The 15,190-nt window shown below is 61.6% G+C and overlaps 1 protein-coding gene across 5 annotated transcripts in view; it reads right to left on the bottom strand.

Moving 5' to 3' along the window:
- The window catches only part of MGAT3 (beta-1,4-mannosyl-glycoprotein 4-beta-N-acetylglucosaminyltransferase), a 33,716-nt gene that overhangs the window by 8,012 nt on the left and 10,514 nt on the right, over positions 1 to 15,190 (bottom strand). Inside the window, exon 1 of one of the 5 annotated variants that reach the window (XM_070506849.1) lies at positions 13,683 to 13,971. The exons of 3 other annotated variants lie outside the window; for them this stretch is intronic. The gene's annotated coding sequence lies outside the window, so the exon portion shown is untranslated. Of the gene's footprint in view, positions 1 to 9,253; positions 9,377 to 13,682; positions 13,972 to 15,190 lie in introns of those variants that run through there. One more of the 5 variants, XM_070506850.1, reaches the window with a different exon arrangement.

Genomic DNA, 15,190 nt, shown 5'->3' on the forward strand with positions numbered 1-15,190 from the left:
CAAACGGAGAATAAGTGAGTCAGGTAACATCATGCATTAGACAGAGTCATGCTCTGGAGAAAAATGAAGCCATGCAAAGGACAGGAGGGGTGGCTCAGTAACCAGCAGGGTGGTCAGGGCAGGCCGCACAGGGAAGAGCGGGACTTGAAGAAAGGGAGGGTGCAGGGGATGAAGGTTCCAGGCAGAAGGAACAGCCGGAGTCAGGAGGAGGGTAGACGGGAGGGAGATGGCGGGCCCAGACCACGCAGAGCCTGGGGCCACAGCGGGGACCGTGGCTCCCATGGGGGACGCTGAGCGGAGCAAGGACATGACCTGACTTTGGTCTGAACAGGCTGACTCGGGCTGCTCTGTTGAACAGACTGTCGCCTTAAGGGCGGGGCAGGGAGAGCGAGAGGAGGCTGCTGTGATGTCCAGGGGAGACTGGGGTGGCCTTAAGTTCAAAGTGTGAGCGAGGAGTCCAATACGGTGGCTCCAGGACCCAGAAGGATGGAGTAGCCCCTGACTAGGGCGGAGGCCACCCCTCCCCACCCAACAGCCTTCGTGAATGGAGGGAGTGAATGGCAGAGCCCAGCAGACACTGAGGCTGAGTGAAGGGCGTGGCCACGGTCACACAGCTGGCTAACAGCAGAGCCTGGCTGTAACCTTGGTCTCTGGATCAGAATGTCAGGTCCCTTCCACAGTATGCTCCATCTAGAAGCTTCACAGAATGGATGGGGGCAAGGCGAGCAATGCTTCAGATGTGAGGTCCCCCCAGGCTCTGGGAGTGGGAGCTGGGGGTGGGCACTGTCCAGTCCACCACTGCCCACCCCCACCCCATGCTTCCCAGGAAACATCAGCTAGAGCTCCTCCAGCAACTCGGGACCCGGGGCGGGGCATGGTGGTCAGGACCTGCCTAGAGAAGCAAGCTTAGCTGAGGAAGGACTGGGGGTCTCCCAGGGGCTGGGCCGTTGCCCTCTGAGGACAGACCCGTCCCGTCTCTCTCCTGCTGAGGCTGATTCTCCGGCAGCTCAGAGGCCACACGAAGGCCTTCACTCAGGTCAATAAAATTCACGGAGTATGTCTTGGGTGCCTGCTTTGCGCCAGAGCTGGCCTCCTTCTGCCCCAGGCCTGAACCTGGACTGCGCCCTCCCAACCCTCTTCCTGACTCCCCACAGGGAGCACTGAACCGTCATCTGGGTTCATATGGCCACTGTGAACCTGAGCCTCATGCTCACTTGGCCTCTCCAAGCCTCAACTCCTCCATCTAGAAAATGGACATAACCATTCCTGTCCTGCCCAGTTCAAAAGGGACACACAATCAGAGAGGCCAACCCACAGCCCTGTCCCTTTCCCAAGGCTCGCCATGCTGGGCTCTTCTCCCCCAACATCTGTCTCCCTAGCTGGACCACGAGCCCCCAGGGGCAGGGAGCTGTACACAGCAGGTGCTCAACAAGAGTGCCCTGCACAGCCCTGGGCCTGCTGACCATGCTCACCATCGCTTCCATGTGCATGACTGCAGCACCAGACTGCCCAGTTCAAATCCTGGCTCTGCTGTTTCCTGCCTGCACGGCCTTCGGCAGATTAACCACCTTCCTCTTTTTTCTCATCTACAAACTGAGGATCCAATAATAACCCACCTAAAGTTTCCAGCACATAGTCAGCGCCCAATAAGCTTTCGCTCTTCTTATGGCTATTACTCTTCCCCAGCCTGGCAGAGAGGAGAGAGAGCCTTCAGGCGGGGGCACAGCATGAGCAAAGGCTCGGAGGGGAGCCCCTGGCAGGGCCTGGGCCCCGGTGGGTGCTGTCCTGTCTCAGAGCAGCAAGGAGCAGAGTAGGGGCTCAGCAAGTGAGCCCGGGCAGACCCTGAGCCTCCCGGGGCGTGGGCTGGGAAACAGCACCCCGCTTCCTGGGGCTCCAGGGGAGGAGGGAAGAATGGCAAGGCCCTCAGGAAGCCTCTCTAGAAGGACCCCCGCCCCCCATGCTCCGTGAATTGCCACCAGCCCCCGGGGCCGGGGTCTCCTGCATGAAGTCAGTAGCGGATGGGCTGAGTGCTTCCTGGGAGCCAGATAATCATGGCTGCAGGAGGCTGAGGCTGCCCCTGACCCAGGATGGTGGCAGCACAAGCCCACCCAGAGCCTCCTCCCTGTGCTGACTTGCAGCCGTGGCCATGCCCCAGAAGGTCCCGGCTGGGCAGATTTTCCTCCTTCCCTCCCTCTTCCCACTTCTCTCTGCTCCTGCTCTTGCCCTTTTTCCTTAGGCTCTCCTTGGAAGGCTGATGGGGTGAGAGAAGGAAGCAGATGAGCCCAAACCCCATGGCCCAGCCACGAGCTCAGGGGCGGGCTCAGGCTGAGTCCAGTGGGGGCTCCTGGCCAGAGAGAAGACAGGTGCTTCCTGGAGATGGCAGGCTGTGACCTCGGGGTGGGCCAGGCGGGCAGCAGCCTCCTGGGTGCAGACACACCCTGACAGCTGTCACCAGCCTGACAGGAGCCTCCCGTGGAGCTCTCCGTGGTCCTGAGCTCCCCTGCGCTGACCAGGGTCCTAGCTTGGCCTGGGGGTGCCCACAGCCGGCCTCACCCTGGCCCTTGCCAGCCTCCTCTGTGGTTCAGTGACTCATATCCTAACTGCCACTTCCCTCATCTGACACCCTCTGGCCTCCCTTCCCCACCTGCCTCATGACTCCTGATTCCTGACGTCTCAGCTCTGGGACAGCCATGGGACACGCAACTCCTCTAACTGGGAGAAGGGGCCAGCTGTGGTCTGTGTCCGACACAAAGTAGGTGCCTAGGGCACTTTTGAGACATCCACGGGGGGACACCTTGGAGCCCACCCTCAGTCTCCACTCCTGGGCAGGAATCCACCCATCCTCAACCCCTCGTCCGGAGCACCTCTGGGGATGGACCCTACCACCTCTCGAGGAGTTAGCGCATCTGCTTGAAAGGGCATCTTGACCGTGAGCCGAAGCCCTCCTCCCTGTGCTCCACCCCAGTCCAGGCCTGCCCCACCCAACCCCAGGGCTCTGCCCGCCTCCCTCAGGAAGGCAGGAGATGCATCTGTGCAGCAAACTCTGCATGGAGTTTGCATGAAGCTCCTGAGACCCAGGGCAGGCCAGTGGTTATGATGTTGGATCTGAACACTGCTTCTGACCTTGGCAAGAGACTCTACCTCTCCGTGCCTCAGTTCCCCTCTCTGTAAAATGGAGGGATAACAGTCTCTATCTCATGAGGCTGTTGTGAGACTCAAACGAGTTACTCCATGGAAGGGACTAGTGGCCGTGCCCAAGCACACAGCAGATGCTCAGTAGTACTGGCCTCCATTGTCACTGGAAGTTGGGAGGATTTGGTGTGAATCCCAGTCCTGTGACTTACTAGCTGTGTGCCCTCAGGCAAGTTACTTGGCCTCTCTGGGCCTCAGTCTTCTCAGATGTGGGAGGAAGATGTCATCCTCTCCCTTGCAGTTCTGTGGGAGACCTGGACGAGCTGTGGTGTCAAAGAATCCTGCCTGGAGCCTGGCACGTGGTAGATGATCTGAAAACGCCTGTTTCCTTCCTCCCACTGGGTTTCCTTCCAGACGACCAAACACAGATGACCCCACTGAACATGCCAGGCTTTGCTCCTGACCGGCTTCGTTAAAGGCCTGGGCCAACGGGGGGCTGCTTACCACTGGCACCCACCACCCTACAGGGCATTTCTGTGACTCATTGAGATTTCAGGACCCGAGGCCAGAACCCAAAGAATCTGGAGCCCCCTGGAGGGTGACTTCACCCCAGACCAGTGCCCCTGCCAAGTGCCCATCTGGCTCTGCTTGTCCACTTCTTAGTGGCACCGATTCCAAGCCCTTTGGGCTGCTAGGAATTCTTCCTTCTGTTGGCCCTAATCAGCCTCCCTGAGTTTCCGCATCCTTCCTTTGGGTTAAGCAGAGCAAGTCAGCATCTCAAGGATTAGAAGTCAGCAACCACCTCCCGCTGACTCTGGCACTAAATAAGGGTCCTTCCAATGTAAGGTTCCACAATCCCACGTGGAGAGACGGGCAGAGGAGGTGGCTACAGAACATGACCGATTCCAGAGTTCCGGCAAGATGCGGGGAACAACTCATACTGTGTTTATTTCTTCACCTCTCCTCATTTTATTCGTTCCTTCCGTTTGTATCCATCAGGCAGGGCTCCACAAGGGTCAAGCCTACACGCACGCCTCACTCTACAGCCAACGCATCATCTAGGCTGTGGGTGAACATTTACCAAGACGCTGTGGGCCAGGCACGGTCTCTGCGAGGGCTGAGCAGACATTAGGGGTTGATTCACGGGGAAGCCTGGAGGCAGGTATGTGTGTCTCCGTTTTGTAGGTGAGAAAATGGAGGCTGCAAGAGGTTAAGCTACTTGCTCAGCCACACAGGCCTTGTGGGAGTGAAACAGATGGAAACCGAGACTCCCCGGGCGCCCTGCACCTGCTGAGAGGTGGACCGGGGGCCCAGAGGGGCTTCAGATTTGGGGGTCCTGCTCCATGAACAGCCCAGCCAAAGAGGGTCTTGTGTCCCATGACCCCCAGGCCCCAGGAATTCTGCTCCCCTAGCACTCCCCAGAGGGAAGGAGTCGGCTTGAGGGGCCAGCCCTGGCCAAGGACCCCATCTGTCCCAGGTGACCAGAGTCCTGGCAGACCCCGTTCATGAGGGAGCAGGTGGGACAGTGGCTACTGCTCTCATCCCCAGATAAGGACACCAAGGCCCAGAGGGGAGAGGCAGGGCTCCAGTGGAGCCAGTTCTTGGACCAGCCAGATGGGGCACCAACGCCACCGGAATACCCACCTTCCCTGGGCATGAGGGTCTGCCCCCCACTCTCTCTGCTGGCTCAGCTCTGGGGTGGGGACCTGGCTAAAGGCTCAGGCCAAGACCCATGCCCAGAAGCCCTTTCCATGGAGAACCCTGTCCCTCCCCACTCCACAACCAGCCCCTGTGGCCTGGCCCTCTCCCCTTCCTCCAAACCTGGCCCCCTCACTCCACCTGATCCCAGGCCCCTGCCAGCCGCCTGAGAACTTCCCCACAGAGCAGCTGGCACGTGTCTGGGAAAGTTGGTTCCCAAGATTGGGACCCACCCTCAGCTTCCTGGGGCCTCTTCCCCTTTCCGCACTGGTCATTGGCCCACCCAGAATGTCAGCTTCCGGTCCCCAGAGGCCCATGGGCAGTGAAGACATAGAACATTTCCACCATCCCAGAATGTTCTATTGGACATCACTGCAGGCTAAACAGATGAGTCACCCTCGGGTACCAGCTAATGGGGTGGCTGAGCTCATAGCCTGCAGTGGTTCCCACTGTCCAGCACTCAGGGCCGTTGTGACCCCAGCCTCCGGAGACCTGCCCCACCTTGCCTTATTCACGTTCACATGACTGTTGTCACATGCGTAAACATGTGCCAGCTGTCGGCTGGGGGTTTATGCAGACTTGACCCTCAGAACCACCCTCGGAGGTGGAAATTATTATCCCCATTTTATAGATGAGGAAACTGAGGCTCAGAGAGTGAAGCAACTTGGAGAACATTCCTCTGCTCACCTGTGCAACCTACTGATCTCCAGGGCCTGAGACCCACTCGGCCTCCACTTAAAGAGGGTGGGGCAGGGCACAGGGGAGGCTGGCCTGAGCCTCCGGCCACTGAAGGCGCTGAGTGGAGACCCCAGTAGCCTGTGCCTGGGGGTGACCCAACTGTTAGCTTCCAGAGCCATCCAACAGCACGCTCTGTGCCGGTGGAGCCCTCTAGGCCTGCACGGTCCGAACCACCAGCCCGCATACGTGGCTCTTGAGCACTCGAGATTGACTGGGGAGACTGAGGAACTAATTTGTAACTTAATTTCATTTTAATTTTAGGTTTAATAGCCACATGTGCTGGTGGCTAAGGACCTGGACGGCGCAGGTATAGACCGGACAAGGGAGAAAGGAGGCAGAGAGCCAACTTCTACTGCGGGAGTGGTAGGGCTGGATGCGGAAGGAGGCAGAGGGCCGAGCTGACCGGGGCCACTCATCATGGGGGCCCAGCGGCAGTGCTGGGAGAGAGAGGCAGCCCGTGTCCCACGCGGTTTGCTGCAGGAGGCCGGCAAGAGGGCAGGCTGGAGCGTGGTCGCGGGCAGTCCCATGGGAGGGGAGGCTGAGGGCGGGACCTGGGCGAGGAGGGGGCCAAGCTGAGCGGTGGAGGAGAAGCAGGGGCAGGTGGTCAGCAGCCAGGCCGGGAGATGCCAGGGACCAGGCCCCAGAGGAGAGGCAAGCCTGGAGCCGTCGGGCTGGCCTCCCTCTGCACAGCAGCAGCCTGGGGCAGTATTCAGAGCCTGCAGCCAAACCGCCAGGGGTCTCCGCTTCCCTGGGCCTCAGGTTCCTCATCAGTAAGTGGGGATGCGGTGGGACCACGTCACAGGGCTGTGGGGGTCATGTACGTAAGGGCCCGGAAGAGCGCCTGGCAGTGAGCACCAGGTGGGTGGTGTGAAATAACGTGTGGTAAACGTCTGGCACAGGAGGAGGGAGGCGGAGGCATCTGAGGGGGGAGCGGGGACTCCTGGGGGCTGCCTTTGGGGAGGAGGTTAAACGCAGAGACGCACAAACGTCCCACAAAAAGGGCACCATGAGGCCAAGGCAAAGGTGTTCCCAAACCAGGTTCCTTGGAACCCCCTGGCGCCCCTGGGACCAGAGGACAAGGCGGAGTCGGGAGGAGAAGAAACAGACAAAGCCCAGGACCATTCCCCCTAAAAAACAGTCAAGAAGATGCTAAGATGCTCTCTCAGCTTTTCAACTTTACACATTGGAGTTCCTTGTAAGATTTTGTTTGCAAAAAAACTTCCATACTAAGAAAGTCTGAAAGCCCTGTGTGAATCCAGCCCTCACTCCACGGAAGAGAGCACTGAGGCCCAGAAAAGGGCAGCGACTTGGCCACGGTCACACAGCAGGCAGAACCCAGGGCTCTGACTCCCAGGTCAGAGGTGCCTGGGGCACTGGGATGGGTCTCCTCCATCTCAAGTCTCCACCCCCAGGCCCGGCCACGCAGGGAAGGAATCGAGTGATCCTCGAAGGGCAGATGACAGGACAATGGGTACTCCACCCAGGGCAGTGGCAGAATGTCTGTTCAGAAGGGCCCTGAGGGCTCTGACTGCCTCGCACACACAGCCTGGAATGGAGAGGCGCAGACTGGTCCTGAGGGGACAGCCATGGCAGGAGTGGGGCTCTTGCCTGAGTCCCCTTAGTGGCCCAGAGAGGGGATGTGAAGATGGCCCAGTGGGGTGCAAGGGCAGCAGGGGCAGCAGGTGGGAGGAGCAGGCGGCTGCTGGCCTCTGGGCCTTCGACATTTCTTCTAATCCCCCCACCCAAGCCTGACTGGGGGCCACCAAGCCAGGGGTCACATCTTCCCCAACCCCAGCTTCTGCCCTGTCACAGCAAAACTCACGGTGACTGGCCTTGTCCCCTGCCTTGTCCATCCCCCACACTAGGATTCTCCAGGTCAGGGTGGCCCTGAGCTCCCAGAGCCCAGAGCCCACACATTCAGCAAACATCTGGGACGACCCAGGGGGAGGAGCTCTATGGGGGCACTTCAGGCACCGAGGTATGGCCTGTCCCCTTCCAGGACACAAGTCGTGGACGCCCAGCGCAGAGTTGAGAGGTGTGACTACCCACCATGGGGCCGTGGGGCTGGGCCAGGGTGGAGAGAAGGCACTGGGGGCCATGAGAGGGTCCTGGGGGGACAGGAGGCCTGTGGTCGGGTGGCTGGTGCTTCTGCCCTGCCCTGGGGTGAGTGGCGAGGGGAGATGGGCACAGGCCTTGGAGCTGGGGGCAGCTGGGAGCAAATGGGTAGACGAGATCCTCACAGAGCCCAGTCCAGCAGGGCACGAGGACAAATGAGAAAACTGGCCAACAGAGGATGCCAGGTGTCAGGAAGGGCCTCCTGAGGACATTGCAGCTGAGACCCAAGGTCGAGAAGGAGCCGCGGTGCAGGACGGGGCCAGCATCCCAGGCCAAGGGCACAAGGGGCCTCTCGGAGGTGGTGAGGCCGCTCCCTGTGCCTCAGGGGTGCTGAGGCAGAAGCCTGGGCACCCCATCTCGCTCACCACGCTCTTAGGTCACAAGCCTGATGCAGCTAAATCCTCTAGCTGGGCAGGGCTGGGCAGGTCTGGGGAGCAAGGGGCCCAGGACATTCCTCCCAGGAGATGGCGCCTCCATCGTCGCCTTCTTCAGGCAGCGGGCACTGACCGAGTGCCCAGGGGCCAGGCTGTGCACTGGCCTCACTCCACCTCTCCTCTTAGCAACTGCACGGTGAGGGGATGGGCTGAGGGGCTGCCTGAGGCTCAGCTGGCAGCAGCACTCACGTCCCACCTGTGGGGGCCTCACTCGGGATTTCGGGGGAAAAGTCTAGGCTGCTGCCTTCAGCCTTGCCCAGGGCAAGGGCCCCTGTCACCTTGGCCCTGGCCCCCAGCAGGAGTCATGGACCTCCTAGGCTCTGGCAGGGGACCGAGCGCCAGTGCCCAGCAGAGCTGCACCCGTACCTGCTCCCCTCCACCCAACCCCCGAGGCCCCTCCACCTGTACCAGGTGAGCCCCCCACGGTGGTGTCTGCAAGGAAGGGCTGCAGCGATTTACAACCCTGTTTCACAAAGCCCAGGGGGCCCAGCCCCTTGCCACGCCCACATCTGACTCCCACAGGCACAGATCACCCGGGACAGGGCCCCATGTCGGATCGCTAGGAGCCGGAAAGGGGTCTGGTGCTCTGAAATGTCGGGAAGCCTCTGGAGGCTCCGGGGGCCCAAAGGCCCTCAGGGAACCTGGCTCTTGCCCAGGGCTGCACCCCTGCCCCTGTGCACTGCCGTCCTCAGCCACCCCCTCCTCCTCCTCCATGTCCACCCCCTCCTCCCATTATTTGCCCCCCAGGCCTGCAGGCCTGGAATCAGAGCCGAGGGAGGGGAGGTCCCACACGGCCTGCATTCACCACCCTAGGGGTTTCTGTTTGCCTGACTCTGGCCAGGTGGCCTGGGGACGCCCAAGCCCCTGCGCCCACAGCTGCCCCTCGTTGGCCTGTGACCACACAGGGGGCGCGTCTGAGGCCTGTCCCAGGTCGCCCGCCCGGAGGGGGCTCGACGTGCTCTAGCCTCCTTCTCTAATTCTATCCTCACACGGCCCCCATCGCTAGTACAGACGAGGGAACAGGTGCAGGGGCCCGAGTGACCAGCCCCGCTCGCCCTGGAAGTGGCAGCAGTGTGGGGGCCTCCGTCTCCGCCTGGGCCCCTCCAGGCCCACCGTCCCCTCACCTGCCCCAGTACCTGCCTTGGGCCCCAAGCTGGCTGGCCACAGGTGAGCCACAGTGTCCCGCCCAGCTCCTGCGACGTGCTCCCTGACGTGCCTGGCCTTTATGGCTTGAAGGCAGCTGTTTCCCCCCGAAGGCTGTCCCCGCCCCCTGGCCAAGCCAGGTGGCAGTTAGGTGGCTATGTGGGAAGCCGACCTGGGCCTGGCCTGGTGCCAGCTCTGCCCTTCACCTGGGCTGCCTTCCCGGCTCCACCTCTTCCCAGTTGGGTCACCTGTCTTTCTGGCCTCAGTCTCCTCGTTTGCGCAAGGTACAGATGGGTAACCAGGCAGCGGTAGGGTGGCCCCATCCTGCTGGAGCCACCCTCGGTGCCAGGTGCCTGGAGGTGGGAGCACCTACGACTTCCATCTCACAGGCCAGGGGCCGTCAGTGCCCATGCTCCGTAAACCACGTGCCCAGCTTCCCCTGGGGCCTCGCCCTGCTCCCTCTCTGGACAGAAGGTCACTGTGAACTCTGCCCTGACCCCCAAGGGGCTGCTGGACATGTGCAGTGGGACAGGGACGGGAAACGGAGGAGCACGGTACACAAGGAAGGGCCCTATGTACACTCTCTCTGTCAGTGGGACCCAGGGTCTCAAAGGGGGGCGGGGGCCGGGGAGCCCAGGCCTGAACTCAGAGAACCAGTGCCATCCACCCATAAGTCTGCCCAGCGCTCAGCAGCCCTGGAGGGGGGAGCAGGTGAGGTGAAGGTCTCTCTGGGAGTGGGAACAGGGGCTGGACTCTGAGTAGCCGGCCATGGATGAGAAGCTGGGGGACCCAGAGGAGACCCTCAAACAGCTATTCTACTGCCTGGCTCCATGCCCAAGGCCACCATTGGCAAGGCGTCCATTCCCTGTGCGGACACAGAGCCTCTCCAGGCTCCTCCTAGGAGGTGAAGACCCCGGGAGAGGACGGGGGTGGGAGCCGGAGCTTTCACGCTGCGGGCAGGGGGGGGGTGACGACAATGGGTGACGAGGGACGGACAGAATGCATTAGGGGCCTTTATCTTTTATTTTTTTTGTGAGGAAGATTGGCCCTGAGCTAATGTCTGTGCTCATCTTCCTCTATTTTGCATATGGGATGTTACCACAGCGCGGTTAATGAGCGGTGCTGGGTCTGCCCCCCAGCACCCGAGCCTGCAAACCCGGGGCCACCAAAGCTGAGCTCACGAACTTACTACGCGACCCGGCCGGCCCCCTAAGGGCCTGTAAACGTGCTGTCCCACCCCAGGGAATCCTTCCCCCTCCTTCACACCCCACCTTGGCCCTTCCCTCCCCTGGGGGCGGCCCTCACCCCAGCCTGCTTAGGAGCCCCCAGCAGCTGGAGAGAGATGTCCTGTCAGCCTGTCTGCTTGCCCTGTGGGCTGCGAGCGCCAGTCCTGCTCAGACACGCCCTGAACATCACTGCAGCAAACATCCAGTGAGCACATGAGCGGCACACCCCGGGGCAGGTCCCACCGCACTGTGTGCCTCAGTGTCCCCATCTGTCAGACGGGGTAACCCCCACCTGGTAGGGCTGCCAAAGGTGCGAGTGAGAGGACAGTTGAGAGGATGCCCGGTGGCAGGACTTCCCAGGGCACAAGGCCGTCCTCTGCAGGGAGAGGCAGGCGGGGAGGGGCAGGGCAGGTGCAGGTGCCAGGAGGGAGAAGGAAGAAGAGAGGAGAGGCCAGGGTCCAGCCAGGGTGGGGCAAGGCAGCGGGAGGGCGGCGAAGCCTGTAATGACTAATTGGATAGATTATTAATTATTAACAGAGTTCCGATGAGAGGAAGGAGGAGAACTCAGCTTCTTCCCATTCACAGACAGGAACGCGCTGCCAGTCCCTGGACACGTGTTGACCGAGCCAGCCCCAGGCAGGCTTCTCGCTCATGTCCCTACGGAACCCACCAAGGCCCACGGGGAATAAATCCCCCAGAGACCCCTGTGCCCTGGGCTTGCAGCTTCCTGCCCGCCCCCACCCAGTGGCCCTCCCAGACCCAAATCACTTGCCCTGCTCCCTTCGGAGAAGAGAAGGCAGTGAGAGCAGACAAGTCCAGGGGGCCAGGGCCCAGATCAGCTCTGCCCTGCCTCAGTTTCCACATCTGCGGAAGGGCAATGAGAACACCCACACCTCCTGGGCTCCTTGTGAGGAAAGGCAAGGCCAGTGAGGCCGAGGCTGAGTGCCCTCTGCCTCTACGAGAGGAAGCTCACTTCTGTGCCTGATGCCCCCAGCTCCGTCTCGGGAAGGAGGGCGACCAGCGCTGCGGTGGGGCGGCAGCTCCGTGGAATCTTGACTCAAAGGGAGCCGGATTCAAATCCTGTCCTGCCCCTCCTCGACCCACCGTGTGATCCTGGGCCTCAGAGTCCACATCTGCCACATGGGACCATCCCAGCCCCTCAGAGCTCCGCGCTGAGGTGCACGTGCCCCACAGCCTGGCCACATGACTGCTGGGGTGCCTTCCTCCAAAACCCTCCCAGGACCCGACCCCACTCTTCATCCCCACTGGCCTCCCTTCCCGTCTCTTTTTTAAAAAATTCTGTCTTGGGGCCGGCCCAGTGGTACAGCGGTTAAGTTCGCACGTTCTGCTTCGGTGGCCAGGGGTTCGCCAGTTCGGATCCCGGGTGCAGACATGGCACCGCTTGGCACACCATGCTGTGGTGGGCATCCCACATATAAAGTAGAGGAAGATGGGCATGGATGTTAGCTCAGAGCCAGTCTTCCTCAGCAAAAAGAGGAGGATTGGTGGCAGATGTTAGCTCAGGGCTAATCTTCCTCAAAAAAAAAAAAAATCTGTCTTGAAATTTTACATTTTTGAACCATGGCCCCTGAGTTTTCACTGGGCACTGGGCCTCACAAATTCTGTCACTGTAAAGTCCCATCAGGCCCCATCCCCCTGCTCAACTCCCTACAGGACCCTCTGGCCCTGTCACACCCAGGATGAGACCCAAACTCCTCCCCGCCCACACGGACTGCCAAGCGGGTCCCTGCGTCTTCGCTGACCTCACCTCCCTCGTCCACTTGGCTCCACCCACAGTCCCAGCCTTTCCATCTGTCCCACACCCCAGGCTTGCCTGTCTCAGGGCCCTCGCACTGGCTGTTCCCTCTGCCGGGTATGCCCTTCCCTCAGACCTCCACACGCCACTGCCTGCTCAGAGGGGCCTTCCTGACCAGCCAGCTGACACGGCCAACCCCTCCCAGGTCTTCTGCTCCATAGCCCTCCTCGCGGCGGAAGTTGTCTGTCTGCTTGTTTGTGTGTTAGTGGTCTGTCTCCCCCACCCACACTCTGCTCGCTCGGAATGTCAACAGTAGGAGAGCAGGGGTGCCGTGGGCCTTGGTCACGGGTCACAGCTGCTCCCCACCCCCCAGGACAAAGCCAGGCTGGGAGCAGGCGCTCCATAAACAGCTGTGACATGGTGACGGAACACTTAGGAGAAGTGATGACGGACTCTGAGTGACAAGGATCATCTGGCTTGGCAGGCGGGGGCAGCAGGGCTGGCCAGTGCACAGCCACACCTAGCAGGATGTTCTCCCTGCTCCGGCGGTGGCTCAGAGAAAGCTGCCCGCTGCCACAGCCCTGCTGAGAGCAGCGCCGTGCTGCCCAGGCAGCCCCAGCCGTGCCAGCCCCTCCTGCCAGGCTCGTCCATCCTCCAGGGACAATGTACAAAGGGCCACTTCAGTGCCGAGCCTCAGCTACATCTCCAGCCCAGAAGGCCTGAGGGTGGGGGGAAGGGCGGGGAGGGCGCCCCACCCCTCCCCGTCCTCTTGGGGCCTTCTCTAGCACAGGGCTCGGCGGGCAACAGCAGCAAGCTATGGCTGGAGAGGCTTGGTTCCATGCATTGCACCTGGGGGGCGAGGTGCCCATGTGTGGGGGGCACACCCACACACAAGGTGGGGGGCACACCTGTGCACAGGGTGAAGGGGTGCATCTAGGCACAGGGCAGGGGTAGTCAGTCCTCATGCACCTCGGCAGTAGGAGTGGAGGCGATCCTACGGCATCTCCCCCTCTGAAAGGGCGGCAGGTGGGGGTACCCCTGTGCACCTGAGCGGCTGGAGTGCCAGCTGGGGTAAGGGAGGGAGAGGAGCGGATCCAGCGGGATCGGGCCAGGCTGCAGGGAGTGGTGCCCACCCAGCCTGGGACCCCCCGCTGCAAAACATGGTGCAGAGAACCTGCTCAAACAGTTGTAGCGACAACCTGAGTGGATACCTGTGACCTGAGCCTGGCACCCAGGGACGCTCGGACAACCCTGGGCACTCCCAACGCTCCTCCTTCTGGGCCCCGTCAGGGATATGACCAGGAAGCTGAAGCCACCCTAAATGCTCCCTCTCGCGGAGCACGCGCACCTGTGACCACACCCATCTGTGCCCGGATACTTCTCGTCCCACCCCTCTCGCTGTGCCTGTCCCGTGCCCGCTGCTCCACCATTGGCGCTCACCTGGACACCAGCAGAGGCCTCCCCGAGGGGCTCCCAGCCTGGTCCCAAGGAGCCAAGCAAAAGCCACATCTGACGCTGCCCCTCCCAGCATGGAACCACTGCCCTCAGGATAAAGTCCAAATCCTCCAGGAGCCTGGAAGTTTCCGTGTCATCTTACTCGCCAGGCCCAGGCCCGTCCCCAGAGGCCTCAGCTGAAAGGCACGTCTTCCTCCAGCTTCCCTGACCCCAGGCTGTGGAAAGACCCAGCTGCCTCCACCCTGGCCTGCTCCCAGTGCCCTCATCCGCACAGCGCTCTGCTGCCCTACTCCTCTGGGTCCCCGGCCCCAGCACAGAGGCTGACACAAAGGAGGTGTTAACTGTTTGTTGAATGAATAAAGGGCCTTCCCCCAAATGCACACACCTGCACCCTTCAGGCAAGGCTACCAGGCTCTCAGGCTTGCCTGGGCTTGCCTAGTCCTGCCTGCTGTACCACCCAGGCTCCGCATACCCCAGCGAGGTACCTGTCTACAGGAACTCTAAAGCTCCTTTCCACTGGGATGGCAGTGGTGGGGACAGAGACACAGGAAGTGAGGACTCTGAGCAACATGGGGCCGCTGGCTGGGAGGAGATACGGGCAGGAGAAAAGGACCAGGGTCCTCCCCCGCAGCTCGTCGCTGTGTGCTCAGTGCCCAGCACCACGCCTGGCATGCAGCAGGTGCTCCACAAGACGCTGCTGAGTGAAGGACTGGGCTTGAACTCTGGCCACCCACAGCCCTGGGACCCCAGGCCAGAGCCCTACCCTCTGCAGGCCTGTGTGCAGAGGCACAAAAGGGCAGGCTGCTAACACCCACCCACAGGGTCCTCGGAGGGACCTGGGGAGGCGAGGAGGCTGCACCAAGATCAGCGCCCCCTTCCCAAGTGAGGTGCTCCATCTCACCTACGCTCACAACCCACTTCAGATGAGGAAACCCAGGCTCGGAGAAGGGACACGACCGGCCCCAGCAGGCTGTGGGGAGGGCCTGGCTCAGCAGGGACCACGTGCACGCCCACTGCTGCTCACCAAGCCTCAAGACCTCCCCACCCCTGGGCCTCAGTTTCCCCACTGACCATGGGGGCACAGACTTGACCTTCCAGCTTGGCGGACATCAATGTCGCACATTCCAGAAGGCCCAACTTCTAGGTCTGCTGCTCTGTGCCCTTCCTCTGAGTCTCACATTCCAGCTTCTCTGATCTAAAGGAGGGGTTCTACTTTCGAGGTGCGGGGTTCTGGCATGTGGTCCCAAGTTCTCCTCTCACAGAGGGTCTGCAGCCCCGGTTCTCCCGCCTGCCCACGGGCTCCGAGTGCTATGTTCTCCGGCCACCGCGCCTCCCCTCAGGCACTGGACTCCTCCCGGCCCCCAGCGCGGGGCTCGCAGCAGCCACTCCAGCTCCAGCTGCATCAGCCTTCGGGTGCTTCAGAGCAGCGAAGCCAGCAGGGAGGGCTGGCCGGCGTTCCCAGGCCGGGCTCCAGGGCCGCAGGGCACCCCGTC

This window comes from Equus asinus, chromosome 4 (assembly GCF_041296235.1).
Source record: "Equus asinus isolate D_3611 breed Donkey chromosome 4, EquAss-T2T_v2, whole genome shotgun sequence".
Lineage (NCBI taxonomy): Eukaryota > Metazoa > Chordata > Mammalia > Perissodactyla > Equidae > Equus > Equus asinus.